Raw genomic sequence first — 19,685 nt, 5'->3', positions numbered from 1 at the left:
AGCGACAGAGCCTTGGATCAGCTTGTGGATTAATATACACATAAAAACCTATCATCTGAAAAACAAAATCGATTATATCTTGCTTGGTTCAATAGATATGTATACTTATCCCTTTTAGTCGGTTAACCCCACCCACTATGACGTAGAAATTGAACCATTAAAGATAGAGCCTTGGATCAGCTTGTGGATTAATATACACATAAAAGCCTATCATCTGCAGAAACAAACTCGATTATATTTTGCTTGGTTCAATAGATATGGACACTTATCCCTTTTAGTCAGTTAACCCCACCCACAATAGATATGGACACTTATCCCTTTTAGTCGGTTAACCCCACCCACAATAGATGTGGACACTTATCCCTTTTAGTCGGTTAACCCCATCCTCCTTGACGTAGAAATTGAATCGTTAACGATAGAACCTTGTTTCAGCTTGTGGATTAATATACACATAAAAACCTACCATCTGCAAAAAATAAAATCGATTCTATCTTGCTTGGTTCAATAGATATGGACACTTATCCCTTTTAGTCGGTTAACCCCACCCACTATGACGTAGAAATTGAACCATTAAAGATAGGGCCTTGGATCAGCTTGTGGATTAATATACACATAAAAAACCTATCATCTGCAAAAACAAAATCGATTAGATCTTGCTTGGTTCAATAGATATGAACACTTATCCCTTTTAGTCGGTTAACAACATCCACCTTGACGTAGAAATTGAACCGTTAACGATAGAACCTTGTTTCAGCTTGTGGATTAATATACACATAAAAACCTACCATCTGCAAAAATAAAATCGATTCTATCTTGCTTGGTTAGTCGGTTACTTTGAAGTAGAAATTAAACCGTTAACGATAGCACCTTGTATCAGCTTGTGGATTAATATACACATAAAAACCTACCATCTGCAAAAAATAAAATCGATTCTATCTTGCTTGGTTCAATAGATAACACGTATCCCTTTTAGTCGGTTAACCCCATCCAGTATGACGTAGAAATTGAACCGTTAGCGACAGAACCTGGAACCAGCTTGTGGATTAATATACACATAAAAACCTATCATCTGAAAAACAAAATCGATTCTATCTTGCTTGGTTCAATAGATATGGACACTTATCCCTTTTAGTCGGTTAACCCCATCCACCTTGACGTAGAAATTGAACCGTTAACGATAGAACCTTGTTCCAGCTTGTGGATTAATATACACATAAAAACCTACCATCTGCAAACATAAAATCGATTCTATCTTGCTTGGTTCAGTAGATATGGACACTTATCCCTTTTAGTCGATTAACCCCACCCAGTATGACATAGAAATTGAACCGTTAGCGACAGAACTTGGGATCAGCTTGTGGATTAATATACACATAAAAACCTATCATCTGCAGAAACAAAATCGATTATATCTTGCTTGATTCAATAGATATGGACACTTATCCCTTTTAGTCGGTTAACCCCACCCACTATGACGTAGAAATTGAACCATAAAAGATAGAACCTTGGATCAGCTTGTGGATTAATATACACATAAAAACCTACCATCTGTAAAAATAAATTCGATTCTATCTTGCTTGGTTCAATAGATAATAATACTTGTCCCTTTTAGTCGGTTAACCCCACCCACTATAACGTAGAAATTGAACCGTTAACGATATAAGCTTATATCAGCTTGTGGATTAATATACACATAAAAACCTACCATCTGCAAAAACAAAATCGATTCTATCTTGCTTGGTTCAATAGATATGGACACTTTGATGTAGAAATTAAACCGTTAACGATAGAACATTGTATCAGCTTGTGGATTAATATACACATAAAAACCTATCATCTGCAAAAACAAAATCGATTCTATCTTGCTTGGTTCAATAGATATGGGCACTTATCCCTTCTAGTCGGTTGACCCCACCCAGTATGACGTGGAAATCGAACCGTTAGCGATAGAACATTGGATCAGCTTGTGGATTAATATACACATAAAAACTTATCATCTGAAAAACAAAATCGATTATATCTTGCTTGGTTCAATAGATATGTATACTTATCCCTTTTAGTCGGTTAACCCCACCCACTATGACGTAGAAATTGAACCATTAAAGATAGAGCCTTGAATCAGCTTGTGGATTAATATACACATAAAAGCCTATCATCTGCAGAAACAAACTCGATTATATTTTGCTTGGTTCAATAGATATGGACACTTATCCCTTTTAGTCGGTTAACCCCACCCACAATAGATGTGGACACTTATACCTTTTAGTCGGTTAACCCCATCCTCCTTGACGTAGAAATTGAACCGTTAACGATAGAACCTTGTTTCAGCTTGTGGATTAATATACACATAAAAACCTACCATCTGCAAAAATAAAATCGATTCTATCTTGCTTGGTTCAATGGATATGGACACTTATCCCTTTTAGTCGGTTAACCCCACCCACTATGACGTAGAAATTGAACCATTAAAGATAGAGCCTTGGATCAGCTTGTGGATTAATATACACATAAAAACCTACCATTTCCAAAAATAAATTCGATTCTATCTTGCTTGGTTCAATGGATATGGACACTTATCCCTTTTAGTCGGTTAACCCCACCCACTATAACGTAGAAATTGAACCGTTAACGATAGAACCTTAAATCAGCTTTTGGATTAATACACACATAAAAACCTACCATCTGTAAAAACAAAATCGATTCTATCTTGCTTGCTTCAATAGATATGGACACTTATCCCTTTTAGTCGGTTAACCCCACCCACTTTGACGTAGAAATTGAACCATTAAAGATAGAGCCTTGGATCAGCTTGTGGATTAATATACACATAAAAACCTACCATTTCCAAAAATAAATTCGATTCTATCTTGCTTGGTTCAATAGATATGTATACTTATCCCTTTTAGTCGGTTAACCCCACCCACTATAACGTAGAAATTGAACCGTTAACGATAGAACCTTAAATCAGCTTTTGGATTAATACACACATAAAAACCTACCATCTGCAGAAACAAAATCGATTCTATCTTGCTTGGTTCAATAGATATCGACACTTGTCCCTTTTAGTCGGTTAACCCCACTCAGTATGACGTAGAAATTGAACTGTTAACGAAAGAACCTTGTATCAGCTTGTGGATTAATATACACATAAAAACCTATCATCTGCAAAAATAAAATCGATCCTATCTTGCTTGGTTCAATAGATATGGACACTTATCCCTTTTAGTCGGTTAACCCCACCCAGTATGACGTAGAAATTGGACCGTTAGCGACAGAGCCTTGGATCAGCTTGTGGATTAATATACACATAAAAACTTATCATCTGAAAAACAAAATCGATTATATCTTGCTTGGTTCAATAGATATGTATACTTATCCCTTTTAGTCGGTTAACCCCACCCACTGTGACGTAGAAATTGAACCATTAAAGATAGAGCCTTGGATCAGCTTGTGGATTAATATACACATAAAAGCCTATCATCTGCAGAAACAAACTCGATTATATTTTGCTTGGTTCAATAGATATGGACACTTATCCCTTTTAGTCGGTTAACCCCACCCACAATAGATGTGGACACTTATACCTTTTAGTCCGTTAACCCCATCCTCCTTGACGTAGAAATTGAACCGTTAACGATAGAACCTTGTTTCAGCTTGTGGATTAATATACACATAAAAACCTACCATCTGCAAAAATAAAAGCTATTCTATCTTGCTTGGTTCAATAGATATGGACACTTATCCCTTTTAGTCGGTTAACCCCACCCACTATGACGTAGAAATTGAACCATTAAAGATAGAGCCTTGGATCAGTTTGTGGATTAATGTACACATAAAAACCTATCATCTGCAGAAACAAAATCGATTAGATCTTGCTTGGTTCAATAGATATGGACACTTATCCCTTTTAGTCGGTTAACAACATCCACCTTGACGTAGAAATTGAACCGTTAACGATAGAACCTTGTTTCAGCTTGTGGATTAATATACACATAAAAACCTACCATCTGAAAAAATAAAATCGATTCTATCTTGCTTGGTTCAATAGATATCGACACTTGTCCCTTTTAGTCGGTTAACCCCACCCACTATGACGTAGAAATTTAACCATTAAAGATAGAGCCTTGGATCAGCTTGTGGATTAACATACACATAAAAACCTATCCTCTGCAGAAAGAAAATCGATTATATCTTGCTTGGTTCAATAGATATGGACACTTATCCCTTTTAGTCGGTTAACCCCATCCACCTTGACGTAGAAATTAAACCGTTAACGATAGGACCTTGTTCCAGCTTGTGGATTAATATACACATAAAAACCTACCATCTGCAAACATAAAATCGATTCTATCTTGCTTGGTTCAGTAGATATGGATACTTATCCCTTTTAGTCGATTAACCCCACCCAGTATGACATAGAAATTGAACCGTTAGCGACAGAACTTGGGATCAGCTTGTGGATTAATATACACATAAAAACCTATCATCTGCAGAAACAAAATCGATTATATCTTGCTTGGTTCAATAGATATGGACACTTATCCCTTTTAGTCGGTTAACCCCACCCACTATAACGTAGAAATTGAACCGTTAACGATAGAACCTTAAATCAGCTTTTGGATTAATACACACATAAAAACCTACCATCTGCAAAAACAAAATCGATTCTATCTTGCTTGCTTCAATAGATATGGACACTTATCCCTTTTAGTCGGTTAACCCCACCCACTTTGACGTAGAAATTGAACCATTAAAGATAGAGCCTTGGATCAGCTTGTGGATTAATATACACATAAAAACCTACCATTTCCAAAAATAAATTCGATTCTATCTTGCTTGGTTCAATAGATATGTATACTTATCCCTTTTAGTCGGTTAACCCCACCCACTATAACGTAGAAATTGAACCGTTAACGATAGAACCTTAAATCAGCTTTTGGATTAATACACACATAAAAACCTACCATCTGCAGAAACAAAATCGATTCTATCTTGCTTGGTTCAATAGATATCGACACTTGTCCCTTTTAGTCGGTTAACCCCACTCAGTATGACGTAGAAATTGAACTGTTAACGAAAGAACCTTGTATCAGCTTGTGGATTAATATACACATAAAAACCTATCATCTGCAAAAATAAAATCGATCCTATCTTGCTTGGTTCAATAGATATGGACACTTATCCCTTTTAGTCGGTTAACCCCACCCAGTATGACGTAGAAATTGGACCGTTAGCGACAGAGCCTTGGATCAGCTTGTGGATTAATATACACATAAAAACTTATCATCTGAAAAACAAAATCGATTATATCTTGCTTGGTTCAATAGATATGTATACTTATCCCTTTTAGTCGGTTAACCCCACCCACTATGACGTAGAAATTGAACCATTAAAGATAGAGCCTTGAATCAGCTTGTGGATTAATATACACATAAAAACCTACCATCTGTAAAAATAAATTCGATTCTATCTTGCTTGGTTCAATAGATAATAATACTTGTCCCTTTTAGTCGGTTAACCCCACCCACTATAACGTAGAAATTGAACCGTTAACGATATAAGCTTATATCAGCTTGTGGATTAATATACACATAAAAACCTACCATCTGCAAAAACAAAATCGATTCTATCTTGCTTGGTTCAATAGATATGGACACTTTGATGTAGAAATTAAACCGTTAACGATAGAACATTGTATCAGCTTGTGGATTAATATACACATAAAAACCTATCATCTGCAAAAACAAAATCGATTCTATCTTGCTTGGTTCAATAGATATGGGCACTTATCCCTTCTAGTCGGTTGACCCCACCCAGTATGACGTGGAAATCGAACCGTTAGCGATAGAACATTGGATCAGCTTGTGGATTAATATACACATAAAAACTTATCATCTGAAAAACAAAATCGATTATATCTTGCTTGGTTCAATAGATATGTATACTTATCCCTTTTAGTCGGTTAACCCCACCCACTATGACGTAGAAATTGAACCATTAAAGATAGAGCCTTGAATCAGCTTGTGGATTAATATACACATAAAAGCCTATCATCTGCAGAAACAAACTCGATTATATTTTGCTTGGTTCAATAGATATGGACACTTATCCCTTTTAGTCGGTTAACCCCACCCACAATAGATGTGGACACTTATACCTTTTAGTCGGTTAACCCCATCCTCCTTGACGTAGAAATTGAACCGTTAACGATAGAACCTTGTTTCAGCTTGTGGATTAATATACACATAAAAACCTACCATCTGCAAAAATAAAATCGATTCTATCTTGCTTGGTTCAATGGATATGGACACTTATCCCTTTTAGTCGGTTAACCCCACCCACTATGACGTAGAAATTGAACCATTAAAGATAGAGCCTTGGATCAGCTTGTGGATTAATATACACATAAAAACCTACCATTTCCAAAAATAAATTCGATTCTATCTTGCTTGGTTCAATGGATATGGACACTTATCCCTTTTAGTCGGTTAACCCCACCCACTATAACGTAGAAATTGAACCGTTAACGATAGAACCTTAAATCAGCTTTTGGATTAATACACACATAAAAACCTACCATCTGTAAAAACAAAATCGATTCTATCTTGCTTGCTTCAATAGATATGGACACTTATCCCTTTTAGTCGGTTAACCCCACCCACTTTGACGTAGAAATTGAACCATTAAAGATAGAGCCTTGGATCAGCTTGTGGATTAATATACACATAAAAACCTACCATTTCCAAAAATAAATTCGATTCTATCTTGCTTGGTTCAATAGATATGTATACTTATCCCTTTTAGTCGGTTAACCCCACCCACTATAACGTAGAAATTGAACCGTTAACGATAGAACCTTAAATCAGCTTTTGGATTAATACACACATAAAAACCTACCATCTGCAGAAACAAAATCGATTCTATCTTGCTTGGTTCAATAGATATCGACACTTGTCCCTTTTAGTCGGTTAACCCCACTCAGTATGACGTAGAAATTGAACTGTTAACGAAAGAACCTTGTATCAGCTTGTGGATTAATATACACATAAAAACCTATCATCTGCAAAAATAAAATCGATCCTATCTTGCTTGGTTCAATAGATATGGACACTTATCCCTTTTAGTCGGTTAACCCCACCCAGTATGACGTAGAAATTGGACCGTTAGCGACAGAGCCTTGGATCAGCTTGTGGATTAATATACACATAAAAACTTATCATCTGAAAAACAAAATCGATTATATCTTGCTTGGTTCAATAGATATGTATACTTATCCCTTTTAGTCGGTTAACCCCACCCACTGTGACGTAGAAATTGAACCATTAAAGATAGAGCCTTGGATCAGCTTGTGGATTAATATACACATAAAAGCCTATCATCTGCAGAAACAAACTCGATTATATTTTGCTTGGTTCAATAGATATGGACACTTATCCCTTTTAGTCGGTTAACCCCACCCACAATAGATGTGGACACTTATACCTTTTAGTCCGTTAACCCCATCCTCCTTGACGTAGAAATTGAACCGTTAACGATAGAACCTTGTTTCAGCTTGTGGATTAATATACACATAAAAACCTACCATCTGCAAAAATAAAAGCTATTCTATCTTGCTTGGTTCAATAGATATGGACACTTATCCCTTTTAGTCGGTTAACCCCACCCACTATGACGTAGAAATTGAACCATTAAAGATAGAGCCTTGGATCAGTTTGTGGATTAATGTACACATAAAAACCTATCATCTGCAGAAACAAAATCGATTAGATCTTGCTTGGTTCAATAGATATGGACACTTATCCCTTTTAGTCGGTTAACAACATCCACCTTGACGTAGAAATTGAACCGTTAACGATAGAACCTTGTTTCAGCTTGTGGATTAATATACACATAAAAACCTACCATCTGAAAAAATAAAATCGATTCTATCTTGCTTGGTTCAATAGATATCGACACTTGTCCCTTTTAGTCGGTTAACCCCACCCACTATGACGTAGAAATTTAACCATTAAAGATAGAGCCTTGGATCAGCTTGTGGATTAACATACACATAAAAACCTATCCTCTGCAGAAAGAAAATCGATTATATCTTGCTTGGTTCAATAGATATGGACACTTATCCCTTTTAGTCGGTTAACCCCATCCACCTTGACGTAGAAATTAAACCGTTAACGATAGGACCTTGTTCCAGCTTGTGGATTAATATACACATAAAAACCTACCATCTGCAAACATAAAATCGATTCTATCTTGCTTGGTTCAGTAGATATGGATACTTATCCCTTTTAGTCGATTAACCCCACCCAGTATGACATAGAAATTGAACCGTTAGCGACAGAACTTGGGATCAGCTTGTGGATTAATATACACATAAAAACCTATCATCTGCAGAAACAAAATCGATTATATCTTGCTTGGTTCAATAGATATGGACACTTATCCCTTTTAGTCGGTTAACCCCACCCACTATAACGTAGAAATTGAACCGTTAACGATAGAACCTTAAATCAGCTTTTGGATTAATACACACATAAAAACCTACCATCTGCAAAAACAAAATCGATTCTATCTTGCTTGCTTCAATAGATATGGACACTTATCCCTTTTAGTCGGTTAACCCCACCCACTTTGACGTAGAAATTGAACCATTAAAGATAGAGCCTTGGATCAGCTTGTGGATTAATATACACATAAAAACCTACCATTTCCAAAAATAAATTCGATTCTATCTTGCTTGGTTCAATAGATATGTATACTTATCCCTTTTAGTCGGTTAACCCCACCCACTATAACGTAGAAATTGAACCGTTAACGATAGAACCTTAAATCAGCTTTTGGATTAATACACACATAAAAACCTACCATCTGCAGAAACAAAATCGATTCTATCTTGCTTGGTTCAATAGATATCGACACTTGTCCCTTTTAGTCGGTTAACCCCACTCAGTATGACGTAGAAATTGAACTGTTAACGAAAGAACCTTGTATCAGCTTGTGGATTAATATACACATAAAAACCTATCATCTGCAAAAATAAAATCGATCCTATCTTGCTTGGTTCAATAGATATGGACACTTATCCCTTTTAGTCGGTTAACCCCACCCAGTATGACGTAGAAATTGGACCGTTAGCGACAGAGCCTTGGATCAGCTTGTGGATTAATATACACATAAAAACTTATCATCTGAAAAACAAAATCGATTATATCTTGCTTGGTTCAATTGATATGTATACTTATCCCTTTTAGTCGGTTAACCCCACCCACTATGACGTAGAAATTGAACCATTAAAGATAGAGCCTTGGATCAGCTTGTGGATTAATATACACATAAAAGCCTATCATCTGCAGAAACAAACTCGATTATATTTTGCTTGGTTCAATAGATATGGACACTTATCCCTTTTAGTCGGTTAACCCCACCCACAATAGATGTGGACACTTATACCTTTTAGTCCGTTAACCCCATCCTCCTTGACGTAGAAATTGAACCGTTAACGATAGAACCTTGTTTCAGCTTGTGGATTAATATACACATAAAAACCTACCATCTGCAAAAATAAAAGCTATTCTATCTTGCTTGGTTCAATAGATATGGACACTTATCCCTTTTAGTCGGTTAACCCCACCCACTATGACGTAGAAATTGAACCATTAAAGATAGAGCCTTGGATCAGTTTGTGGATTAATGTACACATAAAAACCTATCATCTGCAGAAACAAAATCGATTAGATCTTGCTTGGTTCAATAGATATGGACACTTATCCCTTTTAGTCGGTTAACAACATCCACCTTGACGTAGAAATTGAACCGTTAACGATAGAACCTTGTTTCAGCTTGTGGATTAATATACACATAAAAACCTACCATCTGAAAAAATAAAATCGATTCTATCTTGCTTGGTTCAATAGATATCGACACTTGTCCCTTTTAGTCGGTTAACCCCACCCACTATGACGTAGAAATTTAACCATTAAAGATAGAGCCTTGGATCAGCTTGTGGATTAACATACACATAAAAACCTATCCTCTGCAGAAAGAAAATCGATTATATCTTGCTTGGTTCAATAGATATGGACACTTATCCCTTTTAGTCGGTTAACCCCATCCACCTTGACGTAGAAATTAAACCGTTAACGATAGGACCTTGTTCCAGCTTGTGGATTAATATACACATAAAAACCTACCATCTGCAAACATAAAATCGATTCTATCTTGCTTGGTTCAGTAGATATGGACACTTATCGCTTTTAGTCGATTAACCCCACCCAGTATGACATAGAAATTGAACCGTTAGCGACAGAACTTGGGATCAGCTTGTGGATTAATATACACATAAAAACCTATCATCTGCAGAAACAAAATCGATTATATCTTGCTTGGTTCAATAGATATGGACACTTATCCCTTTTAGTCGGTTAACCCCACCCACTATGACGTAGAAATTGAACCATTAAAGATAGAACCTTGGATCGGCTTGTGGATTAATATACACATAAAAACCTACCATCTGTAAAAATAAATTCGATTCTATCTTGCTTGGTTCAATAGATAATAATACTTGTCCCTTTTAGTCGGTTAACCCCACCCACTATAACGTAGAAATTGAACCGTTAACGATATAAGCTTATATCAGCTTGTGGATTAATATACACATAAAAACCTACCATCTGCAAAAACAAAATCGATTCTATCTTGCTTGGTTCAATAGATAAGGACACTTATCCCTTTTAGTCGGTTAACAACATCCACCTTGACGTAGAAATTGAACCGTTAACGATAGAACCTTGTTTCAGCTTGTGGATTAATATAAACATAAAAACCTACCATCTGAAAAAATAAAATCGATTCTATCTTGCTTGGTTCAGTAGATATGGACACTTATCCCTTTTAGTCGGTTAACAACATCCACCTTGACGTAGAAATTGAACCGTTAACGATAGAACCTTGTTTCAGCTTGTGGATTAATATACACATAAAAACCTACCATCTGCAAAAATAAAATCGATTATATCTTGCTTGGTTCAATAGATATGGACACTTATCCCTTTTAGTCGGTTAACAGCATCCAGTGTGACGTAGAAATTGAACCGTTAGCGACAGAACCTGGAACCAGCTTGTGGATTAATATACACATAAAAACCTATCATCTGAAAAACAAAATCGATTCTATCTTGCTTGGTTCAATACATATGGACACTTATCCCTTTTAGTCGGTTAACCCCACCCACTATGACGTAGAAATTGAACCATTAAAGATAGAGCCTTGGATCAGCTTGTGGATTAATATACACATAAAAACCTATTCTCTGCAGAAAGAAAATCGATTATATCTTGCTTGGTTCAATAGATATGGACATTTATCCCTTTTAGTCGGTTAACCCCATCCACCTTGACGTAGAAATTGAACCGTTAACGATAGAACCTTGTTGCAGCTTGAGGATTAATATACACATAAAAACCTACCATCTGCAAACATAAAATCGATTCTATCTTGCTTGGTTCAGTAGATATGGACACTTATCCCTTTTAGTCGATTAACCCCACCCAGTATGACATAGAAATTGAACCGTTAGCGACAGAACTTGGGATCAGCTTGTGGATTAATATACACATAAAAACCTATCATCTGCAGAAACAAAATCGATTATATCTTGCTTGGTTCAATAGATATGGACACTTATCCCTTTTAGTCGGTTAACCCCACCCACTATGACGTAGAAATTGAACCATTAAAGATAGAACCTTGGATCAGCGTGTGGATTAATGTACACATAAAAACCTATCATCTGCAAAAACAAAATTGATTCTATCTTGCTTGGTTCAATAGATATGGATACTTATCCCTTTTAGTCGGTTAACCCCATCCACTTTGACGTATAAATTGAACCGTTAACGATACAACCTTAGATGAGCTTGTGGGTTAATATACATATAAAAACCTACGATCTGCAAAAATAAAATCGATCCTATCTTTCTTGGTTCAATAGATATGGACACTTATCCCTTTTAGTCGGTTAACCCCACCCAGTATGACGTAGAAATTGAACCGTTAGCGACAGAAGCTTGGATCAGCTTGTGGATTAATACACACATAAAAACCTATCATCTGAAAAACAAAATCGATTCTATCTTGCTTGGTTCAATAGATATGGACACTTATCCCTTTTAGTAGGTTAACCCCATCCACTTTGGCGTAGAAATTGATCCATTAAAGATAGAGCCTTGGATGAGCTTTTGGATTAATATACACATAAAAACCTACCATCTGCAAAAATAAATTCGATTCTATCTTTCTTGGTTCAATAGATATGGACACTTATCCCTTTTAGTCGGTTAACCCCATCCATTATGACGTAGAAATTGAACCGTTAGCTATAGAACCTTGTACCAGCTTGTGGATTAATATACACATAAACCTACCATCTGCAAAAATAAATTCGATTCTATCTTGCTTGGTTCAATAGATATGTATACTTATCCCTTTTAGCCGGTTAACCCCACACACTGTAACGTAGAAATTGAACCGTTAACGATAGAAGCTTAGATCTGCTTGTGGATTAATATACACATAAAAACCTACCATCTGCAAAAATAAATTCGATTCTATCTTGCTTGGTTCAATAGATATGTATACTTATCCCTTTTAGTCGGTTAACCCCACCCACTATAACGTAGAAATTGAACCGTTAACGATGGAAGCTTAGATCAGCTTGTGGATTAATATACACATCTACCATCTGGAAAAACAAAATCGATTCTATCTTGCTTGGTTCAATAGATCTGGACACTTGTCCCTTTTAGTCGGTTAACCCCACCCACAATAGATATGGACACTTATCCCTTTTAGTGGGTTAACCTATCATCTGCAGAAACAAAATCGATTATATCTTGCTTGGTTCAATAGATATGTATACTTATCCCTTTTAGTCGGTTAACCCTACCCACTATAACGTAGAAATTGAACCGGTAACGATAGAACCTTAAATCAGCTTTTGGATTAATACACACATAAAAACCTACCATCTGCAGAAACAAAATCGATTCTATCTTGCTTGGTTCAATAGATATCGACACTTGTCCCTTTTAGTCGGTTAACCCCACCCACTATAACGTAGAAATTGAACCGTTAACGATAGAACCTTAAATCAGCTTTTGGATTAATACACACATAAAAACCTACCATCTGCAGAAACAAAATCGATTCTATCTTGCTTGGTTCAATAGATATCGACACTTGTCCCTTTTAGTCGGTTAACCCCACTCAGTATGACGTAGAAATTGAACTGTTAACGAAAGAACCTTGTATCAGCTTGTGGATTAATATACACATAAAAACCTATCATCTGCAAAAATAAAATCGATCCTATCTTGCTTGGTTCAATAGATATGGACACTTATCCCTTTTAGTCGGTTAACCCCACCCAGTATGACGTAGAAATTGGACCGTTAGCGACAGAGCCTTGGATCAGCTTGTGGATTAATATACACATAAAAACTTATCATCTGAAAAACAAAATCGATTATATCTTGCTTCGTTCAATAGATATGTATACTTATCCCTTTTAGTCGGTTAACCCCACCCACTATGACGTAGAAATTGAACCATTAAAGATAGAGCCTTGGATCAGCTTGTGGATTAATATACACATAAAAGCCTATCATCTGCAGAAACAAACTCGATTATATTTTGCTTGGTTCAATAGATATGGACACTTATCCCTTTTAGTCGGTTAACCCCACCCACAATAGATGTGGACACTTACACCTTTTAGTCCGTTAACCCCATCCTCCTTGACGTAGAAATTGAACCGTTAACGATAGAACCTTGTTTCAGCTTGTGGATTAATATACACATAAAAACCTACCATCTGCAAAAATAAAAGCTATTCTATCTTGCTTGGTTCAATAGATATGGACACTTATCCCTTTTAGTCGGTTAACCCCACCCACTATGACGTAGAAATTGAACCATTAAAGATAGAGCCTTGGATCAGTTTGTGGATTAATGTACACATAAAAACCTATCATCTGCAGAAACAAAATCGATTAGATCTTGCTTGGTTCAATAGATATGGACACTTATCCCTTTTAGTCGGTTAACAACATCCACCTTGACGTAGAAATTGAACCGTTAACGATAGAACCTTGTTTCAGCTTGTGGATTAATATACACATAAAAACCTACCATCTGAAAAAATAAAATCGATTCTATCTTGCTTGGTTCAATAGATATCGACACTTGTCCCTTTTAGTCGGTTAACCCCACCCACTATGACGTAGAAATTTAACCATTAAAGATAGAGCCTTGGATCAGCTTGTGGATTAACATACACATAAAAACCTATCCTCTGCAGAAAGAAAATCGATTATATCTTGCTTGGTTCAATAGATATGGACACTTATCCCTTTTAGTCGGTTAACCCCATCCACCTTGACGTAGAAATTAAACCGTTAACGATAGGACCTTGTTCCAGCTTGTGGATTAATATACACATAAAAACCTACCATCTGCAAACATAAAATCGATTCTATCTTGCTTGGTTCAGTAGATATGGACACTTATCCCTTTTAGTCGATTAACCCCACCCAGTATGACATAGAAATTGAACCGTTAGCGACAGAACTTGGGATCAGCTTGTGGATTAATATACACATAAAAACCTATCATCTGCAGAAAGAAAATCGATTATATCTTGCTTGGTTCAATAGATATGGACACTTATCCCTTTTAGTCGGTTAACCCCACCCACTATGACGTAGAAATTGAACCATTAAAGATAGAACCTTGGATCGGCTTGTGGATTAATATACACATAAAAACCTACCATCTGTAAAAATAAATTCGATTCTATCTTGCTTGGTTCAATAGATAATAATACTTGTCCCTTTTAGTCGGTTAACCCCACCCACTATAACGTAGAAATTGAACCGTTAACGATATAAGCTTATATCAGCTTGTGGATTAATATACACATAAAAACCTACCATCTGCAAAAACAAAATCGATTCTATCTTGCTTGGTTCAATAGATATGGACACTTATCCCTTTTAGTCGGTTAACAACATCCACCTTGACGTAGAAATTGAACCGTTAACGATAGAACCTTGTTTCAGCTTGTGGATTAATATAAACATAAAAACCTACCATCTGAAAAAATAAAATCGATTCTATCTTGCTTGGTTCAGTAGATATGGACACTTATCCCTTTTAGTCGGTTAACAACATCCACCTTGACGTAGAAATTGAACCGTTAACGATAGAACCTTGTTTCAGCTTGTGGATTAATATACACATAAAAACCTACCATCTGCAAAAATAAAATCGATTATATCTTGCTTGGTTCAATAGATATGGACACTTATCCCTTTTAGTCGGTTAACAGCATCCAGTATGACGTAGAAATTGAACCGTTAGCGACAGAACCTGGAACCAGCTTGTGGATTAATATACACATAAAAACCTATCATCTGAAAAACAAAATCGATTCTATCTTGCTTGGTTCAATACATATGGACACTTATCCCTTTTAGTCGGTTAACCCCACCCACTATGACGTAGAAATTGAACCATTAAAGATAGAGCCTTGGATCAGCTTGTGGATTAATATACACATAAAAACCTATCCTCTGCAGAAAGAAAATCGATTATATCTTGCTTGGTTCAATAGATATGGACACTTATCCCTTTTAGTCGGTTAACCCCATCCACCTTGACGTAGAAATTGAACCGTTAACGATAGAACCTTGTTGCAGCTTGAGGATTAATATACACATAAAAACCTACCATCTGCAAACATAAAATCGATTCTATCTTGCTTGGTTCAGTAGATATGGACACTTATCCCTTTTAGTCGATTAACCTCACCCAGTATGACATAGAAATTGAACCGTTAGCGACAGAACTTGGGATCAGCTTGTGGATTAATATACACATAAAAACCTATCATCTGCAGAAACAAAATCGATTATATCTTGCTTGGTTCAATAGATATGGACACTTATCCCTTTTAGTCGGTTAACCCCACCCACTATGACGTAGAAATTGAACCATTAAAGATAGAACCTTGGATCAGCGTGTGGATTAATGTACACATAAAAACCTATCATCTGCAAAAACAAAATTGATTCTATCTTGCTTGGTTCAATAGATATGGATACTTATCCCTTTTAGTCGGTTAACCCCATCCACTTTGACGTATAAATTGAACCGTTAACGATACAACCTTAGATGAGCTTGTGGGTTAATATACATATAAAAACCTACGATCTGCAAAAATAAAATCGATCCTATCTTTCTTGGTTCAATAGATATGGACACTTATCCCTTTTAGTCGGTTAACCCCACCCAGTATGACGTAGAAATTGAACCGTTAGCGACAGAAGCTTGGATCAGCTTGTGGATTAATACACACATAAAAACCTATCATCTGAAAAACAAAATCGATTCTATCTTGCTTGGTTCAATAGATATGGACACTTATCCCTTTTAGTAGGTTAACCCCATCCACTTTGGCGTAGAAATTGATCCATTAAAGATAGAGCCTTGGATGAGCTTTTGGATTAATATACACACAAAAACCTACCATCTGCAAAAATAAATTCGATTCTATCTTTCTTGGTTCAATAGATATGGACACTTATCCCTTTTAGTCGGTTAACCCCATCCATTATGACGTAGAAATTGAACCGTTAGCTATAGAACCTTGTACCAGCTTGTGGATTAATATACACATAAACCTACCATCTGCAAAAATAAATTCGATTCTATCTTGCTTGGTTCAATAGATATGTATACTTATCCCTTTTAGCCGGTTAACCCCACACACTGTAACGTAGAAATTGAACCGTTAACGATAGAAGCTTAGATCTGCTTGTGGATTAATATACACATAAAAACCTACCATCTGCAAAAATAAATTCGATTCTATCTTGCTTGGTTCAATAGATATGTATACTTATCCCTTTTAGTCGGTTAACCCCACCCACTATAACGTAGAAATTGAACCGTTAACGATGGAAGCTTAGATCAGCTTGTGGATTAATATACACATCTACCATCTGGAAAAACAAAATCGATTCTATCTTGCTTGGTTCAATAGATCTGGACACTTGTCCCTTTTAGTCGGTTAACCCCACCCACAATAGATATGGACACTTATCCCTTTTAGTGGGTTAACCTATCATCTGCAGAAACAAAATCGATTATATCTTGCTTGGTTCAATAGATATGTATACTTATCCCTTTTAGTCGGTTAACCCCACCCACTATAACGTAGAAATTGAACCGGTAACGATAGAACCTTAAATCAGCTTTTGGATTAATACACACATAAAAACCTACCATCTGCAGAAACAAAATCGATTCTATCTTGCTTGGTTCAATAGATATCGACACTTGTCCCTTTTAGTCGGTTAACCCCACTCAGTATGACGTAGAAATTTAACTGTTAACGAAAGAACCTTGTATCAGCTTGTGGATTAATATACACATAAAAACCTATCATCTGCAAAAATAAAATCGATCCTATCTTGCTTGGTTCAATAGATATGGACACTTATCCCTTTTAGTCGGTTAACCCCACCCAGTATGACGTAGAAATTGGACCGTTAGCGACAGAGCCTTGGATCAGCTTGTGGATTAATATACACATAAAAACTTATCATCTGAAAAACAAAATCGATTATATCTTGCTTGGTTCAATAGATATGTATACTTATCCCTTTTAGTCGGTTAACCCCACCCACTATGACGTAGAAATTGAACCATTAAAGATAGAGCCTTGGATCAGCTTGTGGATTAATATACACATAAAAGCCTATCATCTGCAGAAACAAACTCGATTATATTTTGCTTGGTTCAATAGATATGGACACTTATCCCTTTTAGTCGGTTAACCCCACCCACAATAGATGTGGACACTTATACCTTTTAGTCCGTTAACCCCATCCTCCTTGACGTAGAAATTGAACCGTTAACGATAGAACCTTGTTTCAGCTTGTGGATTAATATACACATAAAAACCTACCATCTGCAAAAATAAAATCGATTCTATCTTGCTTGGTTCAATAGATATGGACACTTATCCCTTTTAGTCGGTTAACCCCACCCACTATGACGTAGAAATTGAACCATTAAAGATAGAGCCTTGGATCAGTTTGTGGATTAATGTACACATAAAAACCTATCATCTGCAGAAACAAAATCGATTAGATCTTGCTTGGTTCAATAGATATGGACACTTATCCCTTTTAGTCGGTTAACAACATCCACCTTGACGTAGAAATTGAACCGTTAACGATAGAACCTTGTTTCAGCTTGTGGATTAATATACACATAAAAACCTACCATCTGAAAAAATAAAATCGATTCTATCTTGCTTGGTTCAATAGATATCGACACTTGTCCCTTTTAGTCGGTTAACCCCACCCACTATGACGTAGAAATTTAACCATTAAAGATAGAGCCTTGGATCAGCTTGTGGATTAACATACACATAAAAACCTATCCTCTGCAGAAAGAAAATCGATTATATCTTGCTTGGTTCAATAGATATGGACACTTATCCCTTTTAGTCGGTTAACCCCATCCACCTTGACGTAGAAATTAAACCGTTAACGATAGGACCTTGTTCCAGCTTGTGGATTAATATACACATAAAAACTTATCATCTGAAAAACAAAATCGATTATATCTTACTTGGTTCAATAGATATGTATACTTATCCCTTTTAGTCGGTTAACCCCACCCACTATGACGTAGAAATTGAACCATTAAAGATAGAACCTTGGATCGGCTTGTGGATTAATATACACATAAAAACCTACCATCTGTAAAAATAAATTCGATTCTATCTTGCTTGGTTCAATAGATAATAATACTTGTCCCTTTTAGTCGGTTAACCCCACCCACTATAACGTAGAAATTGAACCGTTAACGATATAAGCTTATATAAGCTTGTGGATTAATATACACATAAAAACCTACCATCTGCAAAAACAAAATCGATTCTATCTTGCTTGGTTCAATAGATATGGACACTTATCCCTTTTAGTCGGTTAACAACATCCACCTTGACGTAGAAATTGAACCGTTAACGATAGAACCTTGTTTCAGCTTGTGGATTAATATACACATAAAAACCTACCATCTGAAAAAATAAAATCGATTCTATCTTGCTTGGTTCAGTAGATATGGACACTTATCCCTTTTAGTCGGTTAACAACATCCACCTTGACGTAGAAATTGAACCGTTAACGATAGAACCTTGTTTCAGCTTGTGGATTAATATACACATAAAAACCTACCATCTGCAAAAATAAAAGCGATTATATCTTGCTTGGTTCAATAGATATGGACACTTATCCCTTTTAGTCGGTTAACAGCATCCAGTATGACGTAGAAATTGAACCGTTAGCGACAGAACCTGGAACCAGCTTGTGGATTAATATACACATAAAAACCTATCATCTGAAAAACAAAATCGATTCTATCTTGCTTGGTTCAATACATATGGACACTTATCCCTTTTAGTCGGTTAACCCCACCCACTATGACGTAGAAATTGAACCATTAAAGATAGAGCCTTGGATCAGCTTGTGGATTAATATACACATAAAAACCTATCCTCTGCAGAAAGAAAATCGATTATATCTTGCTTGGTTCAATAGATATGGACACTTAT

Source organism: Eurosta solidaginis, chromosome X (assembly GCF_040869045.1).
Source record: "Eurosta solidaginis isolate ZX-2024a chromosome X, ASM4086904v1, whole genome shotgun sequence".
NCBI lineage: Eukaryota > Metazoa > Arthropoda > Insecta > Diptera > Tephritidae > Eurosta > Eurosta solidaginis.
Note: the sequence above shows the minus strand (reverse complement) of the source record.